The sequence below is a fragment of the Podarcis pityusensis genome (genome assembly GCF_964106645.2).
Source record: "Podarcis pityusensis genome assembly, chromosome: 1".
Classification (NCBI taxonomy): Eukaryota; Metazoa; Chordata; class Lepidosauria; order Squamata; family Lacertidae; genus Podarcis; species Podarcis pityusensis.
The window spans coordinates 45,577,686-45,600,393 of record NC_138028.1 but is presented as its reverse complement, the minus strand read 5'-3'; the positions used below and the strand labels follow the sequence as shown (position 1 = coordinate 45,600,393).

General features: G+C 44.1%; 1 protein-coding gene across 2 annotated transcripts in view; it reads right to left on the bottom strand.

Moving 5' to 3' along the window:
* Positions 1-18,776, bottom strand: part of MIDEAS (mitotic deacetylase associated SANT domain protein) — an 84,242-nt gene extending 65,466 nt beyond the window's left edge. For both annotated transcript variants that reach the window (XM_081013221.1, XM_081013218.1), the window contains exon 1: positions 18,589-18,776. The gene's annotated coding sequence lies outside the window, so the exon portion shown is untranslated. The remainder of the gene's footprint in view (positions 1-18,588) is intronic.
* Between the last annotated feature and the right edge of the window lie 3,932 nt (positions 18,777-22,708).

Genomic DNA, 22,708 nt, shown 5'->3' with positions numbered 1-22,708 from the left:
CTCAGGAAAGGAAATTAGGAGCAGCCACCTCCTGCAAAACACATATGCCCTGCTGCAACAGAAGTAAAACCAGCTCTTCCACTTCATCAGCACAACTGGCTCCTGCTCAGGCTCCCCCACCCGACAGCAGGCCTAAGCCACGCCTATTTCCTGTGGCCATATAAGGCAAATAAAGTTGTTTTTTTAAAATGTATAATATAATAACCACCCCATGTAACTCAACACTTTCGTTCGTGCGTGCCCGTCTGTGGCTATGAGATGGAGAGAGTGGGCCCGCCCGTCCAAAAGGTTCGGTTGCCAGGAAGATCCAGTTGCTCTGGCACGCACTGCTAGCATCTCGATGCAGCTACAAGGTCAGGGGGAAAGAGCCTGATCACGTTACTGGAAACGCTGTTTTGCCAGGAATAGTGCTGACTTTTTCCCGTTTGGAGGGACGTTTACTTTTGCTCTCTCCTTGCTTTTATAGGCTAAGCCCGTAAATCAGGCTTGTGCGTGATTTTTGCATGGGGGGGGGGAAGAGACACATCAAAACAAAAGCCCCAATTAAAGCGCTGGAAACTCACATTTGGGCGCAGGAAATGGAACGGGGCGCGGGGGGCGAAAATGGTGTAGGAGGGCCACCAATATGATTAGAAGCGCAAATTTCCCGGCTGCATCCTGAAGGGGTGCAGGCCGATACTAGGCAAGCACGTGCCACTACGTTCACGGGGGGGGGGGTTTAAGCCCAAGTAAATCTGCGCAGGATTCCCCCCCCCCCGGCGTTATTTCATGGGAATAAAATCCCCACGAAATGGCTTGCGCCCGATCCAGATTAAAAAGGCGTATAGGATTGGGCTGTCAGGACTTGCACAACGAGGCACTCACGCGCCCTTACTTGAACCAGCTACTCTAGTAAGTGCCACGACATTTCCTGCCGTTTGCACAAAGGGAAGGTGGGGGTGGGAATTGTCACCAAAAATGTGGGAAGCAGGAAGGGTGAGCAGCCCAGAGTAAAACACATCGCTGGATTCGAGTATCGAGAGGCCTCTGAGTTGCTTTGCTGTGACTCATCGCTTGTTCTTGTGCAACAGCTCCAGCTCCTTTATGTATGTGAAAGAAGGCTATTGATAAGCCCTCCCTTGGAGAGTTGTGAGTTCCGCAACTGTGTGGCCGTCTTCCTTTGGCGCCTCCCACAAATAATCTGCATCTCCTCCACCACCACCACCGCATTTTCAGTTTTTATTTGCATCTTGCACAGCGCGCGGGATATCCATGCAGCAGCAGCTTCCGTTTACTACTACAGCAGGAAAGAAACGTGCATTGCAAATGAGTGCAAGAGGAAGGAACAGTGCTGTGGCAGAACAGGAAGGAATCGAAGCCCTGGTAGCGTGCTGGTTTCTGCAGCCGAAAAGGAAAAAGAAAAAGAAGAAGAGGAACAGCAGCCTCATAACAGCTGGGCAAGAGTTCTGTCATGTACCATCTTGCAGAGGCATTCACCGCATTCCTCTTGCAGGGAAGAGCCAAATGGGACAGCCCAACACTTGCTAGACAGATGCCTCTAGTCAGGAGGAGATCTGGAAAATTCAAATCATCCAGCTACAAGCAGTGGTGCAAAGTAGCAGAGTTTAGGCAGGCCTAGGACTTGCGATCGGCGGTTCGAATCCCGCGAATCCCCGCGACAGGGTGAGCTCCTGTTGCTCGGTCCCTGCTCCTGCCAACCTAGCAGTTCGAAAGCACGTCAAAGTGCAAGTAGATAAAATAGGTACCACTCCGGCGGGAAGGTAAACGGCGTTTCCGTGCGCTGCTCTGGTTCGCCAGAAGCGGCTTAGTCATGCTGGCCACGAGACCCGGAAGCTGTCTGCGGACAAGCACCAGCTCCCTCGGCCTATGGAGCGAGATGAGCGTGCAACCCCAGAGTCGGCCACAACTGGACCTAATGGTCAGGGGTCCCTTTACCTTTAAGTGTGAATTTGCCATAAGGCGACATATAAGGAGATGCCAGAACACAATAAGAAGCTGATGGATCAGGCCAAAAGGACTATCCATTCTAGCACTCTTATGGTCAACCAGATACCCATGCAAAGCAACTGGTATTCATAGACCTACTGTCTCTGACAGAGGAGGTAGAACAACAGCCTGTCTCTAGGGTGGTCAACAGATAGACCGCAATCCACCAGTGGGCCATTGATCAATTTCTGGTGGATTGCACAGTGTCTGTTGATAAGTTGGAGTCCTGGAAATAACTTTGATTGGATATAGAAAAAATACTTTTTTATTATTTAAGCTTTTGTTGAACTTATTCAAGTAATACTTTTTGCTTTCCCTGACCACCACCCCCTGACCACCACCCCCAATCCTCAGTTGGCAGATAGATAAGCCTGCCAACTGAGGATAACCATTCATGCATCTGATACAGTGGCCTCTATTGGCCTTATGCCATAAGAAATTTGTTAGAAATTGCTTAAGTAAATAAATGACTTACACTGCCATCACAATTTCAAAACACACAAATGCAGCAGGAATAAAACACCCCACTAATTTATAAGCAGCAGCAATGACGTTTCAAAGCACAGCATATGATAATTAACCAAAACAGACTTTGATAAAAAAAATGTCTGTTAACTTCTGTTCCCTAGGAAGGGAATTCCAAAGATTAAGAGAAATCAGTAAAAAGTCCCTGTCTCTTTAATATGCCACAAGACTGTTATTTCTGTATAGCACACTAATGTAATTATCCCTCTAGAAGTCATTTAGCACAAATGCATACTCAGGGTTGCCAAACACAGTTCAATTATGCTGTAATTGTTTAAAGATCCTGTATCTGCATCCTTGCTATGTAAATTTAAAACACCTCAATGGACTGGGTATTCAAGTACCAAAAGAAAAAGGGGGAAAAGCAGGCTGCATACAAGACTGAAGTCAGCCTATGGTACAGGGATGAAAAATCTGTGCCTATCCAGACATTGTGGAACTCAACTCCCACCACTCCCAGCTACCAAAGCCAATGGTCGGGGATGATGGGAGTTGTAGCCCAACAACATCTGGAGGGCAACCCATTCTCCAGCCCTGCTGTATAACCCAGTCCTGTCTTCTCTGACAAATGGTTCCTAGGCAGAGGAGCTTCCCAATCCTGTAATCTGAGGTCCTCTAACTGGTGATACTAGAGACTGAACATGGCATGAAGTACAACACAGACAAAGCATGTGCTATACCCCCATCACTCTTTTCTTGTTGCACACACCATGTTCGCTTCTGGTAGCAACCTATGAGTTCACTGGTTCTTCATTAGACTTGCACGTCCTCTGCCTTAATGTAATCCACTGTCACATCATCATCATCATCATCATCATCATCATCATACTGCATAGCTTTCAGATCTCAGAGTAAGGCATTTATATATAAAAGCCTTTGATTGACTAGACTCTGGCTTCAAACACACCATACATTGAAAGCACACATCCACAAATAATCTGGGAACTGTAGCTCTGTGAAGGGTAAACAACAGTTCCCAGGATTCTTGCAGGGTGTGTGCTTTCAATGTATGGTGTGTGTGTTATGCAGCCTCTGCAGCCACTGCTTATAACCTCCCACAAAGTGAAATCAAACAGCCTAGCGGCTCACATTCCAAACCAATGGAAAAACCCCAGGTTCCTGGAAAGGATGCCAAGGGTTTTTTGCTCTGTGCACATCTGGGATCAAGTGTTCAGTGTCAAATGAAAATAGGAGACTCGCAGCATGATTCAACATTAATTCAAAGGGACTCTGAATGTTGTTAAAGACAATATGCATTTGGTGAAAACAGCAACATTGACAAATTACTAGCTATAATGTCTCCAGCTCTACCATAATTCACAGTATCACTTCTGTTCCCATGGGCTCTTTTATTCAGTATGCAAAAGTGTCAAGTTTGAACACATGCAAACAGGATCCACAGAAAAGGCCTGTGAAACCACCAGCAGCCTTCTAAAGATACAATTAAGAGTAATTATAAGTCCTTTCTCTAGATAAAGCTCACATTTGCATGTAAGCTTTGTTCTTCTCATTGCTTCAATGCAGGCTTTATCATCAAAATATCCTCACGTTTTGGATAAGTGATATGAGATAAGTGAGATATGACTGCAGTTCCCACTTAAAGCAGTGTTTCAGATACATTTGTGGAAGGCCTCATTACACCATAATCCTATTTATACACTCAGAAGTAAGGCTTAAATGGGGCTTACTCCCAGGCATCCTCAGAGTGTATAAGCAGATTCCACATTTTTCACTGTGCAGTTTTTAAAATCTTGAAATGAAGAGAGACATACTTTTGAGAGAGCACATGGCTATTTCTTTAGAAGATGCACAATATATGCATCACCCTCCTAACACCACACGCACAGAGAGAGAGAACAAGCACACTCTCCTTGTAACATCCTCTCATTTATTTTATCAGCAATTCCATATAACACACTTTAATGCCATACCCTCCAACATTTCTCCAAAGAAAATAGGGGCGTCCAAAATGTTCCACGGGTGATTTGGAGTTCTGAAGTGCTGGGCAGTTAAGCACATACACCTTGCCATTTCTCCACTCAAAATCACTCAACCTACCTGTTCTGGAGAAAATGAGAAAGGGCTGACTTGGTTACATGCATCAGAAAGTAACATCTTGTGATCTCTGTACAACCCCACAAACAGGCTCCATGTCTGCATATAGCCATCTTCTAGGGGTGCAAAGAAATCACTAGATGTTTGCTGCTCTGAGGGACACCTTCCGACTCAGGTCTTTTTGGACCTTTGTGACAGTGGCAGCTCAGGGGAGCAGGATATGCTTTAAACATTCAGGATACCGGAGAGATTACCGTACTGTGTATCTTTCCTTGCCAACCAATTCAAGGAGAGTAGTGACAATATATGTACAATAAATCACCCTACGAGGAGGGGGAAAGAAAGGAAGAGGCACTGTAACATTTTGCTGCTCATTGCTATCACTTTCAGCTATGCCGTAATTCAAATCTTTGGCTCTAGGCACAGAGTACAAAGCATGCAGTCCTGAGCCAGAAGAACATCAACGACATGGATATTTCTCTTTTTTTTTGTGGGGTTATATGTTGATGATGCTTTCCAGAAAGCTCTCACACAAATTTGTCTTCAGCTTTTCATGACTATCAAAACTTCTCGAAACAAGAGCTCAAATGGTTTAACTTCAGCAAAAGCTTGCTTCAAGTACTGGTGATAGCAGGTTTGCAGCCCAGTTATATATACTTTTACTCAGAATTTCCCAGTTAAAGCAAGATACACCCCCAAACAAGTCTGAGTAGGACTTCACCATTATCACTGGTGCCAAGAGACTACCACTCCATATTCACCAAACATTAATCAGTTTGTTGCACTGACAACAATGTTCATTTTCTATTTCCATGCAATTAAATGTTTTTTGTTTGTTTGGCAACAAACCCATGGACTTCTGCAATAGTTTTCAGGAATTACCCACTTCTGCTTTGTTCACAGTGTCACCCTTTAATAATTTTGTGTTCATCACATGAAAATTTAAAGCAACTCATGGTGACTTTCCCACTCAATACTTCTTGTGCAGGGTACTCCTCATAAAGCACCATCACTGAATAGCAACACATTAAAGCTACTGCCCTGCAGGCCAAAAATTGTCTGGTTAGTTCAAATAAATTAACCATAGCACTTTTGTCTTGGGTGTTCACTGTGGTTTGTCAGATCACAATGCTATGATGACAGGAGAAGCTACATCTGGCAGAATTGTCTTTTCTGTTAAATTCTGAAAGGTAAATAAACACTTTCCTGACAGCACAGATACAATAGCAGAGTATTCTACGTTGAGGCCAAGAATATCCTGAATAGCAAAAATCTAAAGCTCCAGGATTTTGATAAAAGAGAGGCAGTGACATTTCAGTTTTCAAAGCCTTCACGCTGTGCCTGACTTGATAAAGTTTCATTGAAATATCTGCATTAAAAAGTCACTTTGGAGTAGGTCACTATGTCCTGCCAATTTATTAGCTCCCTAAAATAGACATGTTGAGTAACTAACCATGCCACTAGACTTTCAGATCCCTTCTGTTTAAGCAACAACATATGACTGGAAAGTGACTTCAATTATACTAAGCCTGCAGGCATGGCCAAACTTGGCCCTCCAGCTGTTTTGGGACTACAGTTCCCATCATCCCTGACCACTGGTCCTGTTAGCTAGGGATGATGGGAGTTGTAGTCCCAAAACAGTTGGAGGGCCAAGTTTGGCCATGCCTGTTCCACAATGCTCTTAAGAAGTGGCACATCACCCCCAAAAAGTTGCGTCATGTAATGTCCAAGTTGCTCCTATATAAAAACTTAATTCAAATATTGATTTTTTCCCCCCTCCCCACTCTTTAAATACTTAGAATACATCATATTACTTTGTTAATACAGTTGTACCTTAGTTGGCAAACAGAATCCGTTCCGGAAGTCCGTTCAACTTCTGAAAACATTCAACAACCAAGGAGCTTCCTGTACTCAATTGGAAGCCACGGAAGCCACGTCAGACGTTCAGCTTCCAAAGAACATTCACAAACTGGAACACTCACTTCCGGGTTTGCGGCATTCGGAAGCCAAAACGTTTGAGTCGCAAGGCATTCATCAACCAAGGTACGACTGTATTGCTATTAATGACTTGGCCATGAAACCTGCAGCCTAGAAAGCAGGTGATCCTCTGACCGGGTTAAAGCTAAGCTGATCAGTGCCTGAATCACAGGGCCACATAAGCTGCTCAGTGGCTTCAGATGTTATAGAGAAAAGCTGCCAGCACAGTCTCCTCTCACAATTATTAAGAAGTAACAGCTACATGATAAGCAAATGCTTTGTAAGTGAGTTTCACAACAGTTTATTTAAAAAAATATAGAGTGGAGAAGGTGGCAAGACAAAGGCAATTTTTATTTATCCTACAGTCACTAGTCTGTTCTAAATTACCCACAGTAACTTTCCTCTCCACAGAGGTCCAGCTATATGTTTGCAAGGGTAAATGTGGCACAAACCCCATAAGGAAGTTTGTGGGAAGAGTGGAGAGAATTTAGACAGGGATATGGTAATAGGTGGAGAAAGAATTAATTGCTGCTTCTGTCCTGCAACTTCTCTTATCCTTCAGTTCTCTTTTTCTTTCTTTATTGTTGGGGCTCTCTTACACAGATTTACATCTAATGCGCATGGAGCCCTTTCACGTAGAATTGTTTGCTTAGAAAGTCCAAAGAGGCTCCTGCACAGGAAATATTATAGAATGCAGCCTATTCTCCTCTCCTACCCAAGATACATTTTGAACATTATGATCCATCGTCAGCAGATAATGGAGGAAGAGACTGCATAGGGAGCTGCAGGTCCACGTTTGTAATATCTGAAGCTGCTATGAGTTCCTGAAAGGAGGGATAGGATGCAAATGTAGAAGAACTGCGAAGTCTTCCAGTTTTTATTAATGTCAAATATTGATCAAGAATGAACAAGAAGACCACTGAGTCTCTCTCCAAATCACATTACAATTTTGCTTTTCTGTATTTTCTTGTATAAAACTTAGTTATTTTAACACTTCTCCTCCTCAGTTGTTTTAACACCTAGGAAAAGAAACAAGTGCAACAGCTTGAGGACTTTTATACGTAAGATAAAATATGAATGCAAAATGCCCAGTCGATATATAATCAGCATACATTAGTCTTAAGATTTGGACATTGTGTACTTAACAACTCTAATGCACTCTGTCATACAGGAGAAAAACTGTAGCTCAGTAACAGAGCGTCTGCTTTGCACACAGAAACTCCCAGGATCAACACCCAGCATCTTCAGGCATGGCCTTGAGAGATCCTGCCTGCTGCCAGTCAGTGCAGGCAGTATTGAGCTAAATGGACCAATGGTCTAACTCAGTGAAAGGCAGATTCCTATAGAGGGTATGCCACTAAGTTGTCCTTGGCGTAAACCCATTCAAACTAATAGATCTAAATTAGTTGTGTTTATTAATTTCAGCAGGTCTACTCTAAGCTGAAAAATGATCTATATTCTATAACATAAGAAGAGCCTGCTGGATCAGGCCCAACAGCACATCTAGTCCAGCATCCTGTTCTTGCAATGGCTGAACAGCTGCCTCTGGCAAACCCCCAGCAGAACCCAATCTGAAGAGCACTCTCCCTTCCTGTGGTTTCTAGCAACTGATATTCAGAAACACCACGATAAGATGATTATTTTACAAGGTAGTGGTAAGATAAAGGAGACTATGGGTTGTGGCGCTCATCTCACTTTCAGGCCGAGGGAGACGGCGTTTGTCCACAGACAGCTTTCTGCATCATGTGGCCAGCATGACTAAACCGTTCTGGCGCAACAGGACACCATGATGGAAACCTGAGCGCATGGAAACTCCATTTATCTTCCTGCCACAGCGGTACCTATTTATCTACTTGCACTGGCGTGCTTTCGAACTGTTAGGTAGGCAGGAGCTGGGACAGAGCAACGGGAACTCACCCTGTTACAGGGATTCGAACCGCTGACCTTCTAATCAGCAAGCCCAAGAGGCTCAGTGGCTTAGACCACAGCGCCACCCGCATCCCAAGGTAGTGGTGACCTATGATGGCACTGGAGAGACAGTTATGGAAAATATATTTTCCATGTTGCTGCCACCACTGGTGGGTATGTTTAAACTAAAACTTATATGCACACCATATAAGATAATAGCCCTCCCCCTCCCCGCATGGGTGCTATCTAGCAGTCCAGGGCCAGGCCATACGAGATGCTTTGATTCCTAGAATTAGGCGTCTCCTCATATGGGCAGCTGGACAGTCTGAAGCTCTGATGAGAGGGAATCTTAATGAGTGCTCTAGAGAGAGGATGACGGAGAGGACCTCCTCCCCAAGCTTCGGGTGTTGCTGTTGCCGCCACTCACACAGCTGCTTCTGTGCCCAATTGAAAGCCAACCATTAAAACCCTGAAAGATTTGAGACTGTAGAAGCTAATGTAAACGCCTGTTTCCATATGAACCTTTCCTGCACACTTAGGTCATTGGGAGAGAGGCCTCTGCTTCAAGTGCCTTAGGCAGCCAGACTCAAGAGGCTTATTAACCTCTTTCTTCCAGGGGCAACCTGCTCTGTCCATTACTTTTTTATTCCCTCAGCTTTTAGTTAGTATTAATACTACTGACTAATGGGCTATAATTCTTGGCTTGTTTTGAATAGCTGGATAGAAGCCAACTATTTTGCTATTGGCTTAACCTGTATTTTAAGTATTTTACCTGAACCATCTCAAGAGCCCATTCAAAGCACAGGTGCAGGGTATACATTGAACTAAATAAAGACGACACCAAAACATTCCTTGTTCTTTCTGTTTTAAGTTTAGTTACATGGGGATTTTAACACTCAAATTAGTTAACGCCCCATAGTAGAAGCATATGTACCAATCTGAGCTGGAATTTGAAATGCACACCTCCGCATAGGTATTTTTCCTGTTCTCTTCCAACTCTGTTAGGCCACAGATGTTTATATTGGTTCTAGCCATGATACAGAACTAAGTCACAGAAGTTGCACAAGTGGAATTGTTTGAGAAACGGAACAGTAGGCTCCCTGAAGGAAGTACCTGAACCTGCCAAGAAGGCAGACAGCAAGACATGCAATTCTGGGGAATATCTGCCTGGAAAATAAAAGCCCAAGGGTTTCTGAAGCAATCTAGTTGCCAGAACAAATAACGCATCTGTATCACTGTTGCTAAAATTCCATAATTCAATTGCACTGCACTGCAGATGTTCAACCAACCTGCTTCTGTGTCTAGATTTTGTGGGTGTGGGGATCAACTATGTGCTGATTATTACATGTACTTGCACCTTAGTCCCAGGCAGTACAAAAATGTAGCTCTATGTTCTGGTGCAGAATTTATTTATTTAGGACCTATTCATGCCTCCTTCCCCAAACAGCATTAATTTACACCCACATTAAATACAGCAAGATTCACACCGCCCCCTCAGTGGGGTTTAATATTACTGTTCTTTCTCCGTGCTTTTTATGCAAATAAAAGAAAACAGTGACTATTCCATAATTTATTGCACTGAGCAATTGGCAAACTACATGTAACATATATACACATAACAAAACCTTGATTTCCGTTTTTAAAAAAATGAGAAGCAGCCTTGGCAGAGGCGGATTTAGGGGAGCGCAACTGATGGGCACCGAGTCAAGAGGGCGCTGCAACAAGGATTTGGATGGAAGGCGAGGGGCAGGGGGGCACCAAATGTTGGAGTCCCCCAGGGCGCCACTGAAATTTGAAGGCCCGAAGTCCACCACTGGCCTTGGGAGGCTTTGATTTTGTGCAGAAGGATGGCAAACAGACACCTGGCTGGAGTTGATGGGACTTGTAGCTGAAAACACCTTGAGGGCACCAAATTGGCCAAAGCTGTTCTAAAGAGTCCAGGGAGCCTTCCCATTCTGTCCTCAAAAAAGTCCTCTGCAGTATGCCAGGCTGGGAAATAATGACTGCCCATTACATTGCCAGCCCCAGACTTCTTATCTGAATCATGCCGCCACCCCCACAAATAAAGCAACCCCCAAAGTTGCTGTAATTACAGCTCCTGAAAGGGGGGAAAAACATTGCAATCCACCAGAAGCAATATTTTCATGTATCTGTGGCTGCTTTCACGTGGTAGTTTATTCCATTTCCCTAACTGTAAATTTTTGCATTATATTTCAGCTTTCACATGACATAAAAAGTCACTTCTGGAAAATTAATTCAATATATTGTGTGTTTAGCGCTGATTTCTGTGCCATTTTATGCCGGGGGGGAAAATCCATTTGCATCCCCCTTAACTAAGAAAATTGTGGGAGTAAAGTGATTAAAATTGTGGCAGTAAACCAGCATACAGTTCTTTTTTGTTATTTCCATGGAAGAATCATGGGGTGAAAAAAGTACGTATGTGAAGATGGGGGGTTAGTGATGGGGGGTTAGTCCAATACTGTTTGTTGTTGTGTCACACTGTGCCCACTGGTCTGGTTTAAATTTAGTTTAACATGCTGGCATATTGATCAGAAATCCACAGCTACGATAAAGGGTCTGAAAGCCACATCTTATGAGGAACAGCTGCGGGAATTGGGTATGCTTAGCCTGGAGACTGAAAAGAGATGTGATAGCCATCTTCAAATATCTTAAGGGCCGTCACATGGAGGATGGAGCTTGTTTTCTCCTGCTCCAGAGGCTAGGACCCAAACCAATGGATCCAAGTTACAAGAAAGGAGATTCCAGCTAAGCATCAGGAAGATCTTTCTGTCAGTAAGAGCTGTTTGACAGTGGAACAAACTCCCACGAGAGGTGGTGGACTCTCCTTCCTGGGAGGTTTTTAAAGAAGAGGTTGGATGGCCATGTGTCATAGCTGAACCATGGTCTAGTTGAAATTCCTGCATTGCAGAGGGTTGGACTAGATGACTTTGGGGTCCCTTCTAACTCTACAATTCTATCATTCTAATGCAATATCTCCTATATCTGTGTAAAATATCAACTTGTATTATTTGTACAGGCCTGCAGATTGGGAGGGTTATTATGGTACTATTCCTTGGATTTGAGAGTCAAAATATAAGACATAATAGATTTAAGATATAATATATCTTATAAGATATATAGATTTAAAGGTGTTTAAAATTCATTTTAAATATATGGCTAAATACTAGCTCACCTTGATAACTGGCATTTTAAAACACATCAAAGCATGCTGGCCCTTTAGTTATTAGCAAATATGAGTGGGTCAGCATGTGCCAATATTAACAAGTGTTTGGGTCATTGCCTTCAGCCTCAACTGCATCTGTTTCGTAATGCCTTCCAACAGAGGCAGCATGTAGTAAAGCAATTTCCAAACTCACTTTGTACAACAACAACAACAACAACAACAACAACATACTGCTGTTACAACTGCTGTGCAACTGAAGACCAAATAAGAAGTTTAAATGCTCTCCAATTATATTGACTAGATAGCCCCCCCCCCCCAATATAAAGCTACATTATTTATTTAAGACTGATCCAACTATACCATATTTTATTCTAGGAATGGCAAATGTTACTAAAATTCATAATGATTTATAAGAGTATTGACAATCTAATGGCCTGTGGACACAATTGGTTACACTACTTTTGCCAGGGATGGATGAAATGTTTTCCATTTACTTCTATCTCCGATGTGCTCCAAAAGTAAGCCTGAAGCATAAGTAAGCTGAAAGTGAGCCAGGAATCCATCGAGATGAGGAGCTCCTGACTCACCTCTTTAGCATTTTGAGAAATGTCATGATCCCGTACTTCATGTAATTGTACACGGTAGCCATAAAGCAGTACTGTAACAGGAAACCCATACCTGTGGACCAGGAGTGTCCCCCTCTTATACAACAACACAAATGGCCCATCAGATTCCTACGCCACGTCAGGGGAAGCCAACGTTTTTGGGCCACATTTGCAAACCCAAGCAACTGTCATGGATGTCGTTTCACACCACAACTATCTTGGCAACCCCTGAGTTACATCTTTACAGCTGGATTCAGTGGAAACAAAGAGAAACAAGGCCTGACCCATCACAATTCACCATAATTTAGCAGTCTAAAAACTGGACAAATTTTGTACATAATATACACCCATGAGATCCAACCTCAACGGCTCCCACTCCTCCAACATCACATTTGGTGCTGGTTCCCCACCAGGCAGTTGCTCCCAAGTAGTGTCACAATGCATGTGTGTGGTGTGTGAGCAAGAAAGAGAGGGGGAGAGGGAGAAGGAAGGAAGGAAGGAAGGAAGGAAGGAAGGAAGGAAGGAAAGGTACTTGGGAAGCAGGCTTAGCAGGCCTCCCTACTTAAAGGTTTCTCACAGTTCATCCCCAAAGACAAGCAACCCACTTGCCTACAGCTTTCAGCATGTTGGTAGCAGCAATTGAATAAGGGTTGGCATCAACCCTTTGAGCTCAGCCCTGGAGCAGTGGGGGCGCCAGCATTTTTCTTGAGCACTGCCTCACACCAGTGACTTGTGGATGAGCCTAAACAGGCAGTCAGCAAAAGGGTGTGTCTGAAGCTTCCTGTTACAGAATGGCAAGCTCCAAAAAAATATGAAACAAGCCCTAAGATGCATTTGAACACAGGTTATTATCCCATTTAACCACCACGTCCCTGCTTTTGACATGGAGAGATCTGAAGGCAAGGAGCACCAAGCAGGGAAACCTGATCTTCACACTGCACTACAGCATAGCTGTCAATTTTCCCTTTTCTTGCGAGGAATCCTATTCAGAATAAGGGAATTTTCTTTTTAAAAAGGAAAACATTGACAGCTATGTACTACAGTGGTACCTCAGGTTACAAACACCTCAGGCTACAGACTCTGCTAACCCGGAAGTAGTATCTCGGGTTAAGAACTTTACCTCAGGATAAGAACAGAAATTGTCTGCCAGCGGCAGCAGGAGGCCCCATTAGCTAAAGTGGTACCTCAGGTTAAGAACGTTTTCAGGTTAAGAACGGACCTCCGGAATGAATTAAGTTCATAACCAGAGGTACCACTGTATGGAAGAATGGAACAATTAATTGAAGTTTGAGCCTGGGCTCCTCTGGTTTAAACCTCCAGGAATACAGACCTCCCCCCCCCCAAAGGCAGATTGTCTATGAGTCTTGGTTTTAAAATTATTTATGTAAAAATCAACCCAATAGACACCTGCAGGGGGACTTAAAAGATTTAAGATCAGCATACAAATACCCAGTCAGACAGTTCACCTAGATAACGAATTCATTATTTTTAAAAGAAAAAAAATAGTTTCTAGTCCATGCTAGTGAAACCAGAGGAAGTACTGGAAATATGTGGCCAGCATGTTAAGCCCTCAAATGCATCTGAAACACAATAACTGTAACTGTATCTGACTCTCTTGGGTGGAGAGCAGGCACTCCCACAGTTATACAGCATTACTCAGCAAACACTGCACTCCCAGTCTAGTTTAGGAAGCCTGGCAAAATTTACAACACAGGAGTCAAGCACATCTAGGGCACTGGTTAACTTCGTAACTTTTTTTTAAGGAGGTACCTTTCCACTTAAGCTTCTATGAAAATGGCACCCTCCAACCTGAGGGTCTTTTCTGTAACACCCGGAGATGTTAGTGGCTGGCAGTAATCACACAAAGTTCATGGAAACCTTCTATATTTCCAACAGCAAAGGTGTGCAGATTACTTGTTTAGTGGGTCAGCCCTGTTTGCTCCGAATATGTTACCTGTAGTTTCCCGGCTGAATTTCATTAAGATGTCCAACAGTCCTGCTCCTGGAGTGAAATTTTATTCCAGCGTGTTTCACAATCAATGTGTTTTGCAACTCTTGAACACACCTGCCCTTTCAAAGTCCCACCAGGGCTGGAGCAACTCAAGGTCTCAGAATTCAAAAGGCGCTGTGCTCCTCTTCGAAATGAAAAGATGCAAACGATGGGACAGCAGTTCAGATGTACCCCTCCCTCCCCCAGTTTTCCCAATAGAAGCTTCTAAACCTTCATTTGATTGTTTCTGGGCTGGGGAAGATCCCTGAATGGGATCCCTGAATGTCCTCCCCACTCCCAGCACACATCAGGATACAGAGCGGGAACAGAATCATTCGCTTTCAGATCAACAACGTAACTTGAGCCATTCCTGCCTCTCTGCCTTGAAACCTTTGTTCATTCAGTGTGGTGCAGAGGTTAAAGTGTTCAACTAGGACCCAGGAGACCAGGATTCACATCCCCACTTAGCCATGAAGCTCATTGTGTGACCTTGGGCCAGGCACTGCCTCTTAGCTAACCTACCTCACAGGGTTGTTGTAATGGAAACAGGGGGGGACGGGACTCTGTATGTCACTTTGAGTTCCTTAGCAAAGGTGAATCCAATACAGGGATCAGCAGCCTTTTTCAGCCGTGGACCAGTCCACCGTCCCTCAGACCATGAGGTGGGCTGGACTATATTGGGAGGGGGGGGGATGAACGAATTCCTATGCATCTCAAATAACCCAGAGATGCATTTTAAATAAAAGCACACATTCTACTCATGTAAAAACACACTGATTCCCGAACCATCGGCAGGCCGGATTGAGAAGGCGAGTAGGCCACATCTGGCCCACAGGCCTTAGGTTGCCTACTCCTGATCCAATACATAAATAGGGGCACAACCACCAGCTCTTGAACTCATTCCTCTAGCTCTCCTTTTAACAGCACTGTGATTTGCAGCAGTTAGCAGGCAATCAACCATGCCATTAAAAACTCCTGATTATTTCTGCCAAAGAGAGAAAGAAAAAGGCTATGCAAGGGGTTTTCTAGAGAGCTTGAAACCTTTACTGCAGTTAAGTGCTGCCATGCTTGGCAAATATACTAAACTACATGAAGAAGCCCAAAGTGTCGCCACACCACTACAACCCCAATTGAAATGTGTAGCAGTGACATGATCAAAAAGGAGGGTTCTCTGCATAGCAATTTGCTCCCTTGATTAGCAGCTCAGCACACAGAAGCAGCTGCCACATGGAGCAAGGCAAAGCATCCTCTATGAAGCAGATCTGTGGTGCTGGTCTGTATCCACTCTCAGGGCACCTTTCACACTTCAGGGCTGCCGAATGCACCAAAAGTTTGTGTGGTCAAAAATAAATCGGTAAAAGGATTAATCGTGCATGCAGCACATTTCAAATGTTAAGAAACAAAAATCACACACATAATTTGAACAACTTTCATAACAGTCCTAGAAGGTAGACCTACATCTTGGAATAATGGCTTGCCTATGGCCAAGTAATTAGTATGTGGCGAAGACAGAATTAGAACCCAGGACTTGCCAGCTGCTGCTTAAGAGTCATAGAACTGTAGAGTTGGAAGGGACCCCAAGGGTCATCTAGTCCAAGCCAACCTCTCTATTAGGACTCTCCAGGCCACCGCCACCTACCCAGCCACCCATTACTAGCTCTTTTCCACTCTCGTTGGGTATTTTTGCCTGTCTAGAATGTGTTGTTGAACTAAAATAAAAGTCTCTTGCTTCCAATTGCTCTACTCTATTGCCTGTGGCCCCTCCCAGCACTGCCATGCGGCCTCCAGAAGGTTGCTTAGAAGAGAATGTAGCCCTAGGCAAGTTTCCCTACCCCTGGCCTACGCAAACAAAAACTACAGCCACAATATTAACACATGCTTTACTGTATTACAATTCACCGTTCCTCCATGCACACACACCCTGCAGCAAAGCAAGCCCTTCTCAAAGTTCCTATTTTATTTCCCAAGGCTATGCCAATTTCACAGAGGGTGGCAGTGGAGCAGAGCAGAGAATCATTTTTTAATCTTCACTATGCAATCGCTTTGAGCACTCTGCTTTCAAAGCTTCCTGAAATGTTAAGATTTTCTTCCTGGACTGTGTTGTCTTTTTCCCTCTAGGGCTTTTATAGGCATATAATTTTCTTGCACCATTCTTTCTCTTCTCCTTTCCTTTTTTGTAAGTGCAAGTACAACCTTAAATGCACATCTTCCACCTATTATTGGGAAGACTCCAAGGAGGATCATATACTTGAGGTCAAGCAGGAACTTGGCAGCTACCTAAGGAGCAATTTATCAGTTCTTTATTTGAAGCACAAATCTGCCCCCCTAGTAGAGACAGGGTTTTGCAGAATCCTCTTCATGTACTCTTATGCAATCACCCCTGGAATATTAAAAGATACATGTCAGCTATGCTTGTGAGATCCTCATGGTTTTTATATGATGCAACCAGATAAAACTTTTGATCAGACTCCACGTAATACCCAGAAACCATATCTGCAATAAAGTGCTGAGTGCACTTTGATTGCAGGCACTCATACACCAGCAGCAATTTTTATTTTCAAAAGTGAGAGGCATACGAATCAGCTGGTGCGTCAGTTGATCTATAATGTAGATCCGAAACATACAGTGACTATGTTTCTGTTGCACATTCTGTCTTGCATTGACAGTACTGAAAGATACCCAGATGCACTGTTAAGGTAGCAGTTGCAATAACAAAAACTTAGAAGCAACTTCCCACGACACAGAGGTAAACAGTCATGTGTGTCTGAACAGCTTGTTCAGATTGCACAATTATCATTTTTGTTTGCTTTCTTTGCTTTTCTTTCCCCAACACCAACACCTCTTTGCAGAAAACACAGGAAACTGTGTTATGCCGTGCAACAAGCTTTTGTCCTAAAGGTGTCTTTCTGTTTTGTTTTGTTTTACATAAAAAAAACATTAGTCCACCAAGCTCTGTACCGTGTTTACACTGTCAATGGCTCATCAGTATTTCAGATTGGAGTCTCTTCTAGCTGTACCTGGAAATTCCATGGACTGAACCTGGGGCCTTTGCATTGAAAGCAGATGCCCTTCCGCTGAGAAACAGCAGCTCCCTTCATCTGTCTCAAACCTCAGTAAAACTTTTGTTTTATCCATGCTAATACATATCAATAATACATACAATGCAATACAATAATACGTATATAATATCACAGCAAGCAAGAGCTCAGGGCAGAATTCAACAGAACCAAAAAGCAAAGCAAAAAACATGTCCAATGTGCAGCCTGCAAGCCTAATACATCCAAAATAAACCTTCATCCAGGCTTATCATAAGACTTGGATTGTGCAAGGCACAGTCACATATGCAAGTGGGTGTTTGGACAGCTTTGTCGACAAACTGCCAAAGTACCCGTCCTTTACAGTTACTGCATGATTAACAGCACACAACATCTGCCAGAAGTGCCGTGCAACAAGCTTTTGTCCTAAAGGTGTCTTTCTGTTTTGTTTTGTTTTGTTTTGTTTTGTTTTGTTTTACATAAAAAAAAAACCAGGCCACGACGGGTGGGGGGAGCTCGTTTAAATCCCAAAAGATCCTTTGCAGCCTGATGAGACGTCATCATTTGTTGCAAGAAAGGCGGGCAAGGCTGCTTCTGTTTCCTCAGCACAGGCTCGTCCCATATTTGGAAAGAGCCACTTCGACTCTCTCTCTCTCTCTCTCTCTCTCTCTCTCTCTCTCTCTCTCTCTCCCACCCCCACCCCCCACCCCCGGTGCGAAGTCAGCAGCAAGGGCTCGTTCAACAGGACTCTTTTGTCTGCGGAATAAACTTGAGCCACCAGCGCCGGAGTAAACAAACGAACAAAAATGCAAAACGTGGATTTTTGTTGTTTTTTAAATGCACGGGCGGATTTGATCCGAGACGAAATACTACTCGCTAAAAGCCTCTTTTGCAGAGACGCTCGCAGGTTCCGGAGAGGAGAAGCGACAGAACCGAGTTAGTCCGAAGAGGGTGGACTTCAGATCCTCCCCCCAACTCCACACACACACACACACACACACACACAGAGTTCAGTCGGCTGCTGCTGCAGCTGCTGTCACTTTTGCCCCAGCAACGCCAAGCCGTTTTCTCCGCCATCCCAGAAAAACTCCGGATCCCCATTCTGTCTTGCTCCACTTCACATCTACCCGAGCCAAACCCAATAATCCACTTGCATCTCTCTCTCTCTCTCTCTCTCTCTTTTGGAAGTGGGAGGCGGAGCGGGTTGGAAGTAGCAAGAAAACGAGATCTCCTGCTACACCACCCAGACTATATTAATCCAGGCACCAAAGGACAAGGAAACAAACACCCAGCGTCCAAACCGAGCGCGAAAGTTTTACTCACCTTCAGTCGCAGAGAGTCGCTGCAACAAGTCCTGTCCTGAGTCAAGTCCGGGGCAGAGGAATCCACTGCCAACAAGAAGCCCAAGAAGAAACGGGGGCGGCGGGGGGGGGGGAATCCCGCAGGCAACCAAACCCCAACTTTTGAGTGCCTTTCGCTAGGATTCTGGGAAGGCGTCACTTCCTAGCGCGCTAAGTAGCCGAGGGGTGGATGCCAGAGCAGGCCCTTTAAAAGGCAGCTCCTCCCTCTGCTTGCTTCACCCGCCCTGTGCAGCCTCAGCCACAGAGAGGACTGCTGCTCCCCCCCTCCCAAGTATCGTCTGAGACTCAGGCCCCCTTTAGCCTTCAGGGCGAGGCGCTTGATTCGAACCCACGACACATTAAGACGAAAGAGGGAACGCAGCTTCAGATTCCTATTGCACGCATTTGTAAAAAGTAAAGTGAGAGAATGGAGAAACCCCGGGTGTTTCAGCCAGATTCCCCTGGAAAGCTTGCAGGAGCATGGTGGAAACAGGAATCCTGTTGATGGCTTTTTTTGGGGGGGGGGGTCCTGGTACAGTGGCACCTCTGGTTAAGTACTTAATTCGTTCCGGAGGTCCGTACTTAACCTGAAACTGTTCTTAACCTGAAGCACCACTTTAGCTAATGGGGCCTCCTGCTGCTACTGCGCCACCAGAGCACAATTTCTGTTCTTAACCTGAAGCACCATTTCTGGGTTAGCAGAGTCTGTAACCTGAAGCATATGTAACCTGAAGCGTATGTAACCCGAGGTACCACTGTACTGTCATCACCTTCCAATAGATGTCCCGCTGTGCTTCTGTCATCCCCATCAAAAATGCTTGGCCTGCCTAGGGCCATAGCCTTTAAGAACTAGGAGGGATAGTTGGTGTGGATTGCGGTTAATATTGTGTGTGCATTGCTTCTCAAATGTGCAATCCCTTGGCAGATCAAAGTGCTCCCCAGCCTCCACTGAGGCTCTCCACTCTGCAGGAAGGTTGGCGGGAAAAGCCAGCATCTCTCTCCTACAACCCAGTTTCCCCAGTTCAGCATCCTGCTCGTTTCTCCTTCCTCTGCCAGAGCCAGCCAATCCAGCCCCAGTCTCGACAGCACTGCAGGGCTCATGACTACTGCCTCCTATAACAACAATTTTTTTGATGCAGCTGTTTTGTGCAAGAGCAGTTCTGCACAAGGGAGTTGCTGTTGCTTTTCTTTTAAGCACCATGCACGATGTGCCTGCACGATGTGCAGCAACCAGTGGCTGCATCCTTTTCTTTGGACTGATGGAAACAATGTGGAAGTAGGGATGTGGCAACAGATGGCACCCAGTAAAATCTTACCGTGTGTGTAAAAAAGGCCAACCTGCATAATGCACATTAGTGCATCCATAGTCAAGTAATATGCAGTTTTTATTGGCTCCTTCTTTTTACTGGATTATCTGTGGGATGGGGAAATCTGCATTTAGTGGGCAGAAATGTGGGATGCCTCTTGGATGAGGATGACGATGACATTGTGTGGATACTGAAAGAAAAAGAAAGGACGGGGAGCAGCTTCAAATCCACATTAAACTTCAGTGTATGATTGACCTCCAACTCTAACCCTGTCTTGGAAGTCCCAATTACTTAATATACACTCGGTGAAATAACCTCAGCATAGCTATACTTATACTAACACATATATTTTTATTTATTATTAAGAGAAACTGAATACCTTCTTTCCTACTACAAATCATGTTACCAGCATTTATTCTTGCACAGCTCCCTTGCAGACAGTCTCTCCATGCTTTACATTTCCCCCTTTAAACCCAACATCAGATTTTTCTTTTCTTTTCATTGCAGCAGCTGTTGTTGCCAGGCTGTCCTCACTGTTGCTATGATTTGCAAGGCTTGTGTATTTTCCAGTTCATGATTGTCTTGGATGAACATTGTTCATTCCACACGTACACCCCACCTTCAAGTAATACCTTCCATTTTTGAAATAAACAAGAACAGTTTAACAAACAAAAAGCAGTTTCTGGAAACACAGAATAGTCTGTTCTGGGAGTTAGCATTTGTATCCTCATATAACCTCTCTAAAATGTTTGGATGGAGCAGACTGAAAATTAAAGTGCCGTACAATTTGATAATGTCACAGCTGTTAAAACTATTTGAGAAAGACACAGGTGAGGCTGAGAATCCGAGAACAGGTCAGCACCACTCCTTTCTGCAACTTTATACTCTGCTGGTGGTACCAACTCCTTTGTTTTTAATTCAGGGAAATAACCCTGCTGAAGGCAATGGCGCAGATGGGTAATTTTAGACTGTGACCTTAATAGTCTTATACTCTTACACACACACATACACACAAAACCCCTGCTATAATGGTCAAGTGTTGTAATGTATATAAATGAAAACTATCATTAAAAAAAAACACAATTATTTAACCATAATGTTAACATTTTCAACTTTGACTCCTTTCCTCCTCCTCCTTACATTTGTTTTCGTCCTTTCCTGCATACTTCAACTTGCCTTAACTTATTCTTTTAATCATCTATTCACACACACACACACACACACACACACTGCAGGTTTTTACAATAAAATGTGTAAAATGTCTCGATCTGTTTACAATTTGTTTGTAAATACTCAATAAACCATTTCCATTCCTTTCTAAAAAGTTTGCTGTCTTGATTTCTTATTCTTCCAGTGAGTTTTGCCATTTCTGCATACACCATTAGTTTCTGTATCCATTCTTTGTTGGGATCTCTTCATCCTTTAACTTTGGGGCAAATACATAATGGTCAAGTGTTTTAGCTGAGTTGTGAAGCACACAATTAACATACCACTTCTCCTGCTATTCCATGCTTTGCAACTGCTTCCATATTCCTGATATGTAAGAAGAGGAAAACAAACCACTATTTACCAGCTTTGATTTTTATTTTAAATCACTATCATGATTAAAGGAATAAAGTGGAGTTTGCTTCTGCTGTCCTGATACTAAACACGACCAATCTGCAACTATGTACTGCGTGTGCCATGTCCAGCCAATTTCTAACCAAGGCCGGATTAAGGTGGTTGGCAACTCTGATGCAATCCCCAAAATAAAGCCTCCTCCTTCCCAAAAAAGTACCACAAAATAAGTATTGTTGTATCATGAAGCTAGAAGGGGCCATGAGGATAATCTAGTCCAACCCCCTGCAATGCAGGAATATGCAGCTGTCCCATATGGGGATTGAAACTGCAACCTTGGCATAATCAGCACCATGCTCTAACCAACTGAGCTATCCACTGGGCATCTAAAGATTAATGAATTTATTATCACATAAGCCCTTCCAACCCTGCAATTCTGATTCTGTGACTGCGAAAAATATTCTGAGCTTCTAGAGTTTCACAGCCACCCCAAATTAATATTATGAATTAAAGGTAAAGGGACCACTGAACATTAGGTCCAGTCGTGGCCGACTCTGGGGTTGCGGCGCTCATCTCGCTTTATTGCCCGAGGGAGCCGGTGTACAGCTTCCAGGTTATGTGGCCAGAATGATGAAGCCGCTTCTGGCGAACCAGAGCAGCACATGGAAGCGCCATTTACCTTCCTGCCGGAGAGGTACCGGTACCTATTTATCTACTTGCACTTTGACGTGCTTTCGAGCTGCTAGGTTGGCAGGAGCTGGGACTGAGGAACGGGAGCTCACCCCATCGCAGGGATTCAAACCGCCGACCTTCTGATCGGCAAGTCCTAGGCTCTGTGGTTTAACCCACAGCGCCACCCGCGTCCCAATAGTATGAATTATGTGTTGGTAATGATACAGTGGAAGCAGAGAGAAAAATGCATGCAGCAGCAGTTGGAGCAAAATAATAATAAAATAAAATAAAAATCCAGTGCCTATTCATACATCAAATTAATACAGTGAGCATGGATTCAACGACACACTCCTATTACACATCCCACAGGTCAAAGTTCCCAGGTCAGAAGACCTGTCATTCAAACAGAAGAAGAAGAAGAAGAGTTTGGATTTGATATCCCGCTTGAAGGAGTCTCAAAGCAGCTAACATTCTCCTTTCCCTTCCTCCCCCACAACAAACACTCTGTGAGGTGAGTGGGGCTGAGAGACTTCAAAGAAGTGTGACTAACCCAAGGTCACCCAGCAG